Source organism: Macaca fascicularis, chromosome 12, assembly GCF_037993035.2.
Source record: "Macaca fascicularis isolate 582-1 chromosome 12, T2T-MFA8v1.1".
In the NCBI taxonomy this organism is placed as follows: Eukaryota; Metazoa; Chordata; class Mammalia; order Primates; family Cercopithecidae; genus Macaca; species Macaca fascicularis.
Window position 1 is genome coordinate 665,916 of NC_088386.1, and position 13,506 is coordinate 679,421.

General features: G+C 40.1%; 1 long non-coding RNA gene and 1 pseudogene across 1 annotated transcript in view; one reads left to right on the forward strand and one right to left on the reverse strand.

The window, feature by feature from the left end:
- Window positions 1-13,506, forward strand: part of LOC141408153 (large ribosomal subunit protein uL23 pseudogene) — a 62,777-nt pseudogene that overhangs the window by 26,758 nt on the left and 22,513 nt on the right.
- The window catches only part of LOC135966488 (uncharacterized), a 46,482-nt gene that overhangs the window by 6,250 nt on the left and 26,726 nt on the right, over window positions 1-13,506 (reverse strand). The window lies entirely within an intron of this gene.

Consider the following 13,506-nt stretch of genomic DNA (forward strand, 5'->3'; position numbering starts at 1 on the left):
CAGCCGTCAACATGGAGAGTGAGACAATGCAGGTGTTGACTCACGGAACTAGACAAGAATCTACTACTCCTTCTCTAGTGAGAGTCTCTGTCATTTGCATAGAAGGCTTAAACGCAGGGAGGGCATGGGGATTCCGTGTAAACTTCAGTAAGCTGCATAAACAGAGGCCGTGATGTGTTTTGTCTCTGACTTTTCCAGGTAGATCTGACCCCAGGGTTGCAGCGTGATGCTCACTAACAGAAGCTGACTCAATTGTGTTATGTCTCTGATCTTTTCCAAGGACATCTGGACCCAGGGTCGCAGTGTGATGCTCACTAACAGAAACTGACTCAATTGTGTTTCCTGGTTTTGGGGAATATCTTTAATTACTGCATGAATGTTTGTAAACTGTTGGGGCTAAATACGAAAGTTGCTCTTCAGGTGCCGTCTCCACCGAGCCACTGTGTACATTTTCTTTCTCTCTCTTGCAGCTGTTCTCTTCCTACAAACTGAACGAAAATGAAAAGGAAGTCATTTCTGCATGTGTCACAGAGGCATCCTTTGGTTCTAAAGGGAGCTGAGTTGGATTCCACAAGCATATGGTCCTTGTAGCATGTGAATAGGATTCAGTCACGGACGAGAAGGAAGGGTTCGGGGGAGACTGTCATCGCCCTGTCCAGGCTAACCCTCGAGCTGCCCAGGTGACAGGCTGGCCTGTGTTTGTGTTGTGTAAGTGTGTACAGCTGCTAATGTAGGGTCCAGAAACATCTTACAAAGTAAGCCTATCCCTACATGTAGTTTTATGTGGGTATAAATTCATTTCAGTTCTTAACATGAACATTTGTACAGTGCTTCCAAGTGAGAGTTTGACTGCCTCACATCTGGAATCCTTCAAGTTTATCCTTCTTGGAGTCAGTGTCGTGAACGTTTTCCTCTAGGTCAAGAGTCTGCTGTCAACATGATGTTCTCTAATTACACGGCTTCATACAACTCCCAGCTTTGTGGACATATATTTTAGTATTTAAGGTGTTCCTTCTTTTACTTCTGTTTATAGTTCATCCTTGACAGTGCTCTTTTCCCACTGCCTTTATCTCAGGTCCTTCCCAAGCTTTCATCCTGGCTGACTTCTTTTAAGTAATGGAAGGAGAGGACGTGGGGTCAGTCAGCCTGACTTCCGATCCCTTCTCCACCCATTACTTGGCAAATTAAAGCTGTGTTTAGGCTTCATTTATGTCATCCTGGATTTCTCAAGAGTTACAATTTTCTGATATATTAATTACAATTATAGGATTGTTTAAAGATCAAACAAGACAATGTATATTGATGTGTTTTGTAATCTTTGTTGTTGTTTGTTTGTTTGAGACTGAGTCTCACTCTGTCACCCAGGCTGGGGTTCAGTGGCGTGAGTGACCTTGGCTCACTGCAACCTCCGCCTCCTGGGTTCAAGCGATTTTCCCGTCTCAACCTCCCAAGTACCTGGGACTACAGGTGCCTGCCACCACACTTGGCTAATTTTTGTATTTTTAGTAGAGATGGGGTTTCACCATATTGACCAGGCTGGTATTGAACTCCTGGCCTTGTGATTCACCCAACTCGGCCTCCCAAAGTGCTGGAATTACAGATGTGAACCACCGCGCCTGGACTGTAATCTTCAAAGCTCAATAGAAACGTAAGATCTTGCTATTATTATGCGATGATAAAATCTTTCATTCTTTGCTTTTTCCTTGGTTGCTGGCCTAGAAATTGAATCAATTCTGTTCTCTCTTTTTTTAAAAAAAAAACTTGAACGTGTGAAATTGCTGGTATTTTAATATGTTGCTGGTGTTTGATCTATTTGAATGGTAGCTTCCTATGGTTTCTTCTAATAGTTAAAACTCTATCAGGCCGGGCATGGTGGCTCATGCCTATAGTGCCAGCACTTTGGGAGGCCAAGGTGGGCAGATCCCCTGAGGTCAGGAGTTTGAGACCAGCCTGGCCAACATGGTGAAATCCTGTCTCTACTTAAAATACAAAAATTGGCAGGAGAACCACTTAAACCCGGGAGACGAAGGTTGCAGTGAGCTGAGATTGCATCACTGTACTCCAGTCTGGGCAACAGAGTGAGACTCTGACAAAAAACAAAAACAAAAACGAAAACAAAAAACTATATCAAAGTGATATATTTGTATAGTGAAACCCCAGACAGTGCCGCTAAGTGAATGATGATATAATACTCTTATTTCTTATTTTGCTACGATGTTAGTTTCTCAACAATCACTCCACCTGCCGGGTTGGTCTTTTTTCCCACTGGGATTGGTTTCCCTTAAATGTCTGGTGATTCTTCATTGTTCACATTTAATAGTGACACAGGAAGAAGAAGAAAGGAGTCTGTTATCATTAGTAAAAGGCTCGTCTAGAGGGTTTTTTTTCCGGGAGTCGATAGGGTTTCCACAGGTTAGTAAGTGATGTCTTTGGTCTAGATGGTTTCCTTTCTCTGGAGAAAAACTTCTCTCCTCTCTGGAAGGCAGGTGCTTGCTGTTGGTTGTCGGTGTTCTACTCACTGGTTACCTGAGGGGTGGGGTGCAGGCATCAGTGAGGGAGGATAATAAGAGTTGACTGTTAATGTACAGATTTTAATCAACCCTCCTGTTTTCTGACGCCTGCCTCACTTCTCCGCCCCTCACCCCCAGGAAGGTCCACAGATGATGCTCCTTCTCAAGGCTGTGAGGCCATCACATCACTTTTTTGTCTCTGCTGCTCTCTCTACGTGATGGATAACCATCATGGTTTCTTGGGAGGGAAAGGAAACAACTGGGTCAGTATTTGGTCTACCATCTTTAAGTTGGAAGCTGCTTCTTCCAACTGAAGCTAAAATAACAAAGCTTCAGAGAGGGTTTTAAAAATATCTAGTATCTCAATTTTTGGGGACAATTTGAACATCTTAAGGCACTAAGTTACTGAGTTTTCTGAAAAGGGTGATGGGGGAACCATTAATTAATTAATTAATCTCTGCTTTGTTTTAAATATATTGCACCAGATTTGTGTATTATAATTCACACTCAAAAAGTACAGATTTAATTTTGATATATTTTCTTTGAAGAAATAGCTTAACTACTCTTCAGTGCTGCATTTACGATGTGGCCAAATCTTTGAGACAAAATTATTTCTCTCTATGTAAATTAAGATGTTGTACTTTGAAAAGTCATTCCTTTCAGCATTTTTAGATCTTTCTCAGTTTTCTTGAACCTTTTGTGCAAGAGTAATGACCTTATATTTCCACATTATTCCTATTAAACACTTAGCTGTGGGCCTGAAGGAAATGTGCAGCTCTGTTAGAAAAAAGGTGGAGAAGGTAGTATCGCTATTCCTCTTTCATGAATGGGCAAACAGGTTCAGGAATTTTCCAGAACTGAGATTTTCTATCTTATAATTGGGTGTTCTTTGTCTCACAATGTGCACTTCATCCTTCTGTATGGATTTCTTTGCTGAGGCTGACTGTGAATTTCGGCTCTCACATGCTAAGTACACATTAATTTCTCTTATCCTTTGTTCCCACATAGTGTACGAGTGATTTTGAGAGGGTCCTGTATGGCATGGTCCTCAGGTGCTTGGCAAAATGGATCCATTCTCTCCCAGGTAACCCTGGCTCTAGGCCCTTTTCCATGTCCTGGCCTTCCCCAGCAGTCCCTGGAGCCCTCTGCTGACCAAAACTCCACAGTGAAGCACCACACTAATGGTGACCTGTGAAGGGTTCCCAGTTTGGGACACGTTATTCCTCTGCTGTAAAAACTGCACCACTTTCAGATAGACTCTCAGGCAAAGGCACAGAAAATTATGATTAGATTAATGATCTTTCAGAGGTTTCCTATCGCTGAGGTTGTCTGAGCCAGTAGTTTTCAAAATGAGTTGCGGGCTTCATATCCTCAAATGTTGCATTTAAATTCTAGTTAAAATTAGTTTCACCACTGTATTTTTCCATTCTAAGACAGATTTTTTTTCCATGCTTTACTTATTCTGGAGTTAGCCTGCATCTTACAATTGATCCACTGCATTTCATATGATGAGATCTCTTCTGTTCTTCTAAAAAATTATCAATAGTTTTGTGATGGATGTTGATTTAATAGCATCTCAGATTGTAAAACATCCAGGTTACAATCATTAACTCTTCTACAATATTTACATGCAAGAAGGCAATATTTCTTTCTTTTTATAAGCCAAATTATATCTAGCAGAAACTCCCATGTATCGAGATGTGGAAGATTCCAGTTCACGGAAGTTCCTTGTCATATTCTGTGCCAGACACTGGAGGCTGGGATGGTGGCACTTCATGCTCCTCACCATCCTGTCTCACTACTTTTCCTGTGACTGCTGACTGCTGGCTCTGAAGGGGGTGAGAGGACCACTGCCCTGGCAGTGGGGAGGGGATGCTCCTCTCAGCACAAGAAGTGCCAGGAAGGCAGCCATCACATGCCGGAACCTTGGCCACACCAACCACATCTGGGGAACTGCATGTGACTAGGGCCTAGCCCATTAGGAATGCTACTGTTCTGGGAACATCTCCCTGGCATCCTCATTTTGTTTTCCCATTGGCTAGTCCAGCTTAACTTAACCCTTAGATGATTCTAGATCTCCCTAGAAAATACCTAGGTGAAAGTTATCCAGGCAAATTCTCTTTTCCTCCTTTAAACCCCTAAAGGCTATATTGTGTGAGTTTGTGTGTGTGTGTGTGTGTGTGTGTGTGTGTGTGTGTGTGTGTGTGTTACAGAAAGACCTAATCTGCAAAAGCACAGCTTGGCCTTCAGGAAATAGATGGGAAAAGGGCTGCTTTATGATTTCCTGGTGCCTCCAAAGCACACACAAAGAGGATATAAGTTAGTACTTTCTCTAATAATTCCATCTGTAACATTGAGCATTTGAAAGTTTTAATAATACATTTAAATACCATGCCCATACAAGTGCATCATCAAAGGTAGCATTAATGAAACAGTTAAATGTCTCAACTTAACCTGTCTTCTTGTAAGCCTTGAAATAAATTTCTCTCATTATCTCTATGTATATGTTTACCATTTGTGCAAATATACCACTGAATAGAGATTGTAGACAATTTTTATTTTGACAACAGTCCACTCATGTAAAATTACACACAAAAATAGTACAGTAACCCAGGTGCATTGCCAGATCCAAGTAAATGTGAGCCAAGGCCCATTTGTTCATGCATGTGTTTTATGATTTTGTCTGTTTCCTTTGTGACTTACATGTTTATAATACGGGATGTGAGAAGAGTTAGCTCTTTGTAGTTATTTAGCTTTAAGACATAGAAAAGTGTTCTAGAATCTTTAAAAAGTAATTGCAAGAATTTTTTGAAAGCTTCTTGAAATTACAAGTCAAGATTTGTTAAAAATTATTATTCTTTGAAACTACATTTCTGTATACATCAAGATTTATCAATAACATATAAAATAAATCAATAGCAACAAAATAAAATGGGAAAGGATGGTAATGGCCACCTCATATTGCTTATTTCTTTTTTTTCTTTTTTTTTTTGGGACGGAGTCTCGCTCTGTCGCCCAGGCTGAAGTGCAGTGGCCCCATCTCTGCTCACGGCAAGCTCCACCTCCCGGGTTCACCCCATTCTCCTACCTCAGCCTCCCGAGTAGCTGGGACTACAGGCACCCGCCACCTCGTCCGGCTAGTTTTTTTTGTACTTTTTTAGTAGAGACGGGGTTTCACCGTGTTAGCCAGGATGGTCTCGAGCTCCTGACCTCATGATCCGCCCGTCTCGGCCTCCCAAAGTGCTGGGATTACAGGCTTGAGCCACCGCTCCTGGCCTTGCTTATTTCTTTTATAATAACTAAGTCATATAAATTGAGGTCACAAAAATATTTATATTAATAAAATTATAATTTATCATTGGTAATGTTTGAGTTTTTCTTGTACATTTTTATGTAGCAAGAAAAACAGTTTTTACTGTTAAAAATGGTTTTTAAAAAATCAGAGCAAGCCTAAGCCCCTTCATTTTATAAATACAATAACCTGAGGCTCATCAGTGCTGGTGACTCACACAGGCACACACTCAGCATTGCTGGATGTCAGCTCAGGATCCAGAATGCATTTGAACAATTCGTGCTAAATTAATAAATGCACTTTAAAATAGGCCCATATTAATCCCAAAATAACTAAACCTGTGGAATTTGTAAAATAAGATGTTTATGAATGAGGACATGGCATTTTGACTTAGTTCTGATTCCCCCCTTTCTGAAAGCAGAATCTACAGTCTATTTTCCCATTGCTAGATTTCAGAGGAGAGCCTGGTGTCACTTACAGCAGACATTGCAGATGCCTCAGCATTTCAGATGAAGACGGTAAAGACCTTCTTTGTTTCAAAAAAACCTTTTTTTCCAGGGGAGAAAACACAGGTTGGATCTAAACTCAATCCTCCTATTGAAATATTTTAATGACACTGAAAGAGGTTGTTGCATTTGGCAGGTGCAAGTGGAGCCGTGCGGTCCTGCACTGAAGCCCTGCAGTCCTGACTTCTGAGTGGAGCTAGAGGAGAATTATATTAATGTGTTTGCACTACTTGCTCAATTGTAAAGCATAACAAATATATTTAAGGCATGTTTTTAAAATGAGAATAAAATAGTTTAACAATGTTTATACACCTATTTTAGTTATTACATTCTCTAATCTATTTTTATCCTCACAACCATGGAAGCGCTCCACCATCTCCATTTCAGAAAGTAGACAGTAACTGAACAACACTATCTTCTTTTAAAAAACATTTATTTCATTATGAAAGTTTATGGTTTATGTAATTAATACCTTTTTGTGGTCTGCATTCAATGGGTGTGGGCATCTGCACACTGTCGTGGGTCCACTATTGTGAAATCGCACACAGTGGTCTCACTCCCCTAAACAGCCAGGGCTCTCTGTCCATCCATCCTTTCCTCTCCCCAACCCCTGTCAACCACTGATCATTTTGCTATCTATGTAATTTTCCCTTTTCCAAAATGTCACATAATGCCCACAGCAATGAATGCGAGTTTCTTTTGCTCCACATCCTCACCAGCATTTGGTGTTTTTGGTCTTGTGGATTTTGGCCATTCTAATAGGTATGTAGTGGTATCTTACTGTTGTCTTAATTGGCAATTCCTAATAACACATTATACAGAGCATCTTTTCATATGCTTAATTTCCATCTGCATATCTGTTCAGCTTTTGCCCATTTTTAATTGAGTTGTTTGTTTTCTTATTGAGTTTTAAGGGTTCTTTGCATATTTCAGATATGAATCCTTAGATATATTTTTCAAATATTTTCTCACAGTCTCTGATTTGTCTTTTTATTCTCTTAACAGTATCTTTCATAAAACTAAAGTTTTTTTATGTTAAAAGTCAACTTCCCAATATTTTTCTTCGTGGATAATGCTTTTGGTGTTGTATCGAAAAGAATCTCCAAATCCAAAGTTATCTAGAGTTTTTCCTTATGTTATCTTCTAGGAGTTTGAAAATTTTGCATTTCATATATTGATCTAATATCTACTTTGCATTAACTTTTGTAAAAGGTGTAAGGTCTGTTTATAGATTCTTTTTTTTTTTTTTGCACATGGATATCCATTTGTTCCAGCACCATTTGTTAAAAAGACTCTCCTCTCTCCATTGAATTGCCTTTGCTCCTTTGTCAGAGATCAGCTGGCTGTATTTCAGTCTGTTTCTGGGCTCTCTGTTTTGTTTCACTGATGTATGTGTATATGTCTTCTGTTTTGCCTTCAGTTAAAAAATATGTAATTGCTCCCTCGATTTACTTATGAATTCTCATTTGTAAACAGAAAAGCATAAATTAATGCCGGAGTATATTTTAGAGTAGATGTTGCCTTGAATACAATGAGCAGAATGAGTTATAATTTTAAAGTGAATATAAAAATTTTACCATAGTGGTAACAGATTTGCAAACTAGTGATATCAATGACAGAGTCCATTGCAATATTGCTTTATCCTTTGGCTCAGCTGTGCTTCACACCAGGTAACTACCAATCCCTTTTGTGATTCATGCAAGGATTTCTGTGGGGTGGAAAGTAGAAATATGATATCAGTGGAGGGAGAGAAGGCAGTTTCCCAGACTGGGAGCAGTCAGATCTCCAGTGGGTCCCAACACTGCTCTGTGGCAATACCTAGAGGGTGATGGAAACAGAGACAGGGTGCAAATGAGGTGGGTGCTGGCCCTAGGGTTCCCAGTGTTTCCTGGTTCCCATGGTCTATAAGACGTCCGAAATGAGACCTTCCGGGCTTTGGGGGGCCCCTGTGGAATTGGAAAATGAGGAAGTGAGCAGTGACAATCTAGACTGATTATTAGAGGTACGTCTCTCATTTTTCAGCAACCAAGGAGCCTTTGATTAGTAGTGAAATTGTGGCACCCCAACAATGGTGGAGTGGAATGTCCTGCCACTCTGGAGGGGTGATGGCTCAGGGTCAAGACTGAACTAATTAGAAAAAGAAATGCACTCCAGGAATATCAAGTCCAAAACGAAGCTCTTCAAACTATCTGGGAAGAGAAAACAGCATGACAAGGAAAGGTATATTTGTCTGATCCCAGGAATCAATATAAACATCCATGATAACCCCACCTATTTTTTACATATATGATTTGGATGAAACAAGAGAAAGAGACTGATTGTTGCTGAGTCCCTGCTGCAGTCCTGACACAGCTGGAGATGCCCTGCTCCCCTGCTCCCCTGCTTCCCCGCTCTCCTGCTCTCCTGCTCTCCTGCTCTCCTGATCTCTTTATTTTGTTGATGCTCATGAGGACCCTGATGTCTGAGGAAGAAGGTTCCTGTCCAGCTCTGCCCCTGGTGTGTCACGTGCCGGCCTTGTCAACGCACACGAGAACCTGACAGGGTGAGTGTTACAACCCCAATCATAGAAAAGGAAACGTCTCTAAAGTCTTTAGCATCTTGCCTGAGTTCGGACACTTAGCAGAGGCCTGAGTTTAGATGCAGCCCCGTCTTGCTCTTTGACAGCCTCAGCACCACGTGCCCTGGGTGACCCACGCAGTGAGTCACTGACAACCCTCGTGGTTGGCTCATGGCACAGCGTGGAGCGAAATGGCCCACTGACCTTTCCAGACACTGGGATAATTCGTGATATAGTTTATGCGGTCACTCCCAGTGAGTTCTATTGTTCAGTTTAATAGAACACCTAATTCTGTGTTTATTATGAATAAAGGGAGATTTCTTGTGTTTTTTAAGAATATGAAGCATATCTATTTTGTATACAAGTTGGAAGTTCCAATACTATAGGAAGCATAAGTGCAGGTTATAATGATGGGTCTTCTATAAGACTGAATTCACATCAAACTGAATCAGTAACTCCGGCTGTATGAACAGAGTGAGACATTAAACATTTAATGAAAAGAATTCCTTTCTTAGGTCACAGCAAGGACTAAATATGTTTAATTATCATGCCCGCTAAGAAGATTTATTGTGATATTTGCAGTTAATCACTCAGTTCCAAGGGTATTTATTAATTGTCTGCTCTGGGCATAACAACAATTGGAAGCAGTATGTTCACATGAAAAAAAACTTACCTGAGGCTCTAAGTCACAACTTTCCATGACCAGCACACATTTCTGATTTGAAATACATATCTAAAGCTTCAAATACATAAATAGATATCCCAATCTAGAACTAAGTTAATAGTTGCTTAGAATTAATTGTTTAAATTATCCTGGGAATCAGAAAGATATGTCTACACGAAAAAATAAAGGTTATATTAGAATTAATAAACTTTAGAAGACCATTTTTATCTTAATATATAAGCATACTACCTAGGCACACTGTTTAAATACATCTGCAACCTACTATTTTTAGATTTAGGTAAATCATTAATCCTTAAATTTGGAAGATTCCAGTGTTAGAGCTCTAGACTATGAAACTTGGATGTTTTTCTAAAATTTTTGAGTTTTTATCCAGAAATATATATTTTCCTGGCACTGAGAACTGCAAGAAATTTCACTTGGAGTCTCCAAATAGCCATGTGTGATGTCAACATCAGTGTAATAGATACTATCACAAACATCCTGTGACTTTTATTTTATTTTTTTTATACTTTAAGTTCTGGGATACATGAGCAGAACGTGCAGGTTTGTTACACAGGTATACACGTGCCATGGTGGTTTGCTGCACCTGTCAACCCGTCATTTATGTTAGGTATTTCTCCTACTGCCATCCTTCCCCTAGGCCCCGACCCTGCAACAGGCCCACGTGTGTGATATTCCCCTCCCTGTGTCCATGTGTTCTCATTGTTCAACTCCCACTTATGAGTGAGAACATGCGGTGTTTGCTTTTCTGTTCCTGTGTTAGTTTGCCAAGAATGATGGTTTCCAGCTTCATCATGTCCCTGCAAAGGACGTGAACTCATCCTTTTTTATGACTGCATAGTATTCCATGATGTATATGTGCCACATTTTCTTTATTCAGTCTATCATTGATGGGCATTTGGGTTGGTTCCCAGTCTTTGCTATTGCGAATAGTGCTGCAGTAAACATACGTGTGCATGTGTCTTTATAGTAGAATGATTTATAATCCTTTGGGTGTATACCCAGTAATGGGATTGCTGGAGCAAATGGTATTTCTGGTTCTAGATCCTTGAGGAATTGCCACACTGTCTTCCACAATGGTTGAAGTAATTTACACTCTGACCAACAGTGTAAAAGCGTTCCTATTTCTCCACATGCTCTCCAGCATCTGTTGTTTCCTGACTTTTTAATGATCGCCATTCTAACTAGCATGAGTAGGTATCTCATTGTGGTTTTGATTTGCATTTCTCTAATGACCAGTAATGATGAGCTTTTGTTCATATGTTTGTTGGCCACATAAATGTCTTCTTTTGAGAAGTGTCTGTTCATATCCTTCACCCACTTCTTGATGTATTTTTTTTCTCCTTGTAAATTTGTTTAAGTTCCTTGTAGATTCTGGATATTAGCCCTTTGTCCGATGGATAGATTGCAAACATTTCCTCCCATTCTGTAGGTTGCCTGTTCACTCTGATGAGAGTTTCTTTTGCTGTACAGACGCTCCTCAGTTTAATTAGATCCCATTTCTAAATTTTGGCTTTTGTTGTCGTTGCTTTTGGCGTTTTAGTCATGAAGACTTTGGCCATGCCTATGTCCTGAATGATATTGCCTAGGTTTTCTTCTGGGGTTTTCATGGTTTTAGGTCTTATGTTTAAGTCTTTAATCCATCTTGAGTTAATTTTTGTATAAGGTGTAAGGAAGGGGTCTAGTTTCAGTTTTCTGCATATGGCTAGCCAGTTTTCCCAACACCATTTATTAAATAGGAAATCCTTTCCCCATTGCTTGTTTTTGTCAGGGTAGTCAGACATCCTAAACTTTAAAATTTAAGAATTTACATTTTTTTAAAGTAACTGACAACTGACAATCATTTGAAAATCCATAACTTAAAAAAATAATAATTCCTCCTACGTTTTCAACCAAGAGAAGTGAAAATCTGTTGACACAAAGGCCTGAATATAAGTATTCATAACAACTTTCTTCTTAATAGCCAAATATTTTTAAAATAGCCTACCACTGAAGAATAGATAAGCTGTAATATATTCCTACAATGGTTACTGCCCAACATAAGAATGACATACACTGGAAACCACATGGACATATCTCAAAGGCATTAGAATACATGAAAGAAACTAGGTATAAGAGAATATTCTATATGATTCAATTTATATCAAATACTTCTTTTTTGAGATAACATCTCACTCTATCACCAAGGCTGGAGTGCTGTGATGTGATCACAGATCACCACAGCCTTGACCTCCCAGGCTCAGGTGATTCTTCAGCCTCCTGAGTATCTGGGACCAAAGGGGTTGGGACCAAAGGGGTGTGCCACCACACCCGGCTAATTTGTGTGTGTGTGTATTTTTTTTTTTTTTTTTAGAGATGGGGTTTTGCCATGTTGCCCAGGCTGGTCTCAAGTTCCTGGGCTCAAGTGATCCTCGCTTCTTAATCTAGTGCTAGGATTACAGACTTGAGTCATTGCACGTGGCCTGTATCATATTCTAAGACAGACAAAACTAGAGTGAAAGAAGGCAACTGCCGGGAGCTGTGGTGTGGGGCAGGGGTCACTGACTACAGCAGCTTGCAAGGGAATTTTGGGGGTAATGAAATGTATTTTAATGGTAGTGTTATGTACATGACAATATGTATATTTGTCAAAACGCATTGATTTGTACACTTAAAATTACTAAATTTTATTATATGTAAATTAAACTCAATTAGATAATAAAAAATAAACTTTTGATCCTGAAAAAATACCTACATACATACAAACTACCTCTGAAACAAACTACTTTTTCAGAATTTCTAATTTAAATATTCAGAAATATGAATGATGATGATGAATTTTAACAAGGCTTACATAATTCAGTTCTATTTTGGATCACGTCTGAGAGGCATATTAGCTGCTGGACTTATTTGGATTTCCTTACCTCCTTTGCATATGAAAAAATAAGAGGTTGAGACAGAAACAAGGTATGTAATTTATGTACAATGAAACTTTCTACTGCCCAGGAGATGAGGCTTTCTATTTTCCAATGAATTGTGCCTGGCAGCACAATTCACTGCTTCACAATTGATCGTTCTTTTTACCCTCAGAGCATCCTTGAAATGATTGACTCAACCATGAGAGAAACACTGTAAATATTCTCAGATGCAAACTCACAGTACCAGCGTCACAGAACACCTGCAGCTGCAAGTAACTAAAAATCCAGCTCAATTTGACTTTAAATACAAGGGAATTTATTGACTTAGGTGGGTAGTTCAGAAGCAGGCCAGGCTTCAGGGTGAATCTGAGCACAGAAGCTCATGGATGCTACCAGGACTCAGTCTCTTCCCAATTTTCTGCTCTGCCTTCAGTGAAGTCAGAATCATTCTGCGTGTGGCAAAATCTCCAGGAACAATTTCTGAGGTTGCTTTCTTCACCAAAGAGGGAGCATGAACAAGCACACTCTTGTTCCTAACAACCTAGCACAACTTGTATTTGACTGTAATTGGAACAACTCAGATCCTTGCCCATCCCCAAGTCCATTGGGGGACCAAGGGAGTGCTGTGTGGCACCTGGCATGAGCCTCAGTTATGCACCCACTTTGGAACCAATAACTGTGACACAGGGTGAGACAGTGCTGGTTAAGTCAACCAGGACCCACCGCATGTTTCAAACCATGTGACTGAATAATTCAGGGCTCTGTTAGGAAGGAGAAAGGGGGATGCTTCTTAAATAGCACCCAACACTCAACTACAATTTAATTTGACAGGAACCCGGAGGCCCTGCCATAGAAATCTCTCACAGTTGCTTGGAATGAGAGCACTCAATACAAAAATCCTATGGCAGCAACCCTATGGCCTTAAGGGCACCACGCATTTGGTGTGGAGGGTGGGGCAAGGAGGGTGGGGAAGGGCTCAGGGTCTTCTGAAGATGAAGCCAAAGAACAGATGGCACTGACTTAGCAGAGTGGAAAATGTTTAACCCCAAGAGATGCCTA